Genomic DNA, 1620 nt, shown 5'->3' on the forward strand with positions numbered 1-1620 from the left:
CACCCCAAACAGGCATGGATAATGGGATTTACAAAACACCACAGAATGGAGATCAATGGCTAGAAGGGCCACATCAAGCAATTCACTGCACAGCCCCACCTTCTAGAACTGCAGGCAGGGACCTCACACCCTGAGGAGATGGTGTCCCCAACACCTTGAACCTTGGAGGTGGCCCAGCCCCTTGTACCTAGGTAGCTGTGTTCTATCTCTTTAACCTCGGAGGCAGTTGTGCCCTGTGAACCACACAGGCTATGGACTCACCACTGGAGCTCAGGAAGTGGTGGCACCACCCACTGGGCCAAAGAATTAAGAAGCTTTGCTGCCCTCAAACAGGAATGGGTTACCCCCTCTATAGAAAACCAGAAGGCAGTGGCCCCAGCCCTAGAACCTGGGAGGTTGTGGCCTCACTCCCTGGAAGTGAGGAGGTATTAAGTCTGCCCTCTGGTGTGGAAGAGATGACTCCATGCCTTAAACCAGGAGGTGGTCCTGTCCCTAGACCCTAGGGTGGTGGAATGGAGCTGGCTGTGGCCCCAGCCCCTGAAACTAAGTAGATAGCCTCACCCTTTGAAACTAATAGAGTGCTGTTCATTTTGAATGGAGTAGATGTTGGCCCGATAAATGGAGAAAAGATTGAAGTTGTCAAAGATTTCATTTTATTTGGATCTACAATCAACACCCACGGAAGCAGCAGTTGAGAGATAGATGACATATTGCACTGGGCAAATCTGCTGCAAAAGACTCCTTTAATGTGCTGAAGAGCAAAGACGTCTCTTTGAAGACTAAGGTGCACCTAACCCAAGACATGGTATTTTCAATCACCTTATGTGCATGTGAAAGCTGAACAATGAATAAGGAAGACAGAAGAAGAGTTGATGCTTTTGAGCTGTGGTGTTGGTGAAGAATACTGAAAGTACCATGGACTGCCAGAAGAATGAACAACTCTGTCCCAGAGGAAGTGCAACTGGAATGCTCCTTGGAAGCGAGAATGGCCAGACTTCGTCTGACCTACTTTGGTCATGTTGTCAGAAGGGACCATTCCCTGGAGAAGGATATCATGCTTGATAAAGTGGAGGGTCTGGAAAGAAGGGGAAGGCCCTCAACCAGATGGATTGACATAGTAGCTGCAAACTGGGACAGGACTGGACAGTTGTACATAGGGTGGCTATGAGTCGGAGCTGACTCCACTGCACCTAACAACAACAGATGTTGGCCCCACGCCCTGCATGGGTGGGTGTGGTCCCTCACCCTGAAAGTGAGGAGGTAGTCTTGTCCCTTGGATCTCAGGACTCATTGGTCCCACCCTCTGGAACCAAGTTGGGTATGGCCTCACTCCAGAAACTGAGGAAACAGCCCTGCCTCCAGGACTTAGATGACTGCCTTTTCCTTTGGAGTACATGGCGGCCCCGCCCCTTCACACCAAGAAATAGTCCCGCTGTTTGAACTGTGGAGACTGTGGCCCCTCCCTTTGGACTTGAGAAGGTATGGCCCTGCTCTTGGAATTGAGGAAGTTCCGGTCCCTCTTGATTGGCATAGTTAGTGGCCGCACCCCTTCAACATAGAAGGCTGCTGTTCCTTTTGTTTGTAGCAGGTGATGGCCCTGCTCCCTGGTACCAAGTTGAT

The sequence above is a fragment of the Orycteropus afer genome, unplaced genomic scaffold (assembly GCF_000298275.1).
Source record: "Orycteropus afer afer isolate SDZICR_OR568_19922 unplaced genomic scaffold, OryAfe1.0 scaffold00571, whole genome shotgun sequence".
NCBI lineage: Eukaryota > Metazoa > Chordata > Mammalia > Tubulidentata > Orycteropodidae > Orycteropus > Orycteropus afer.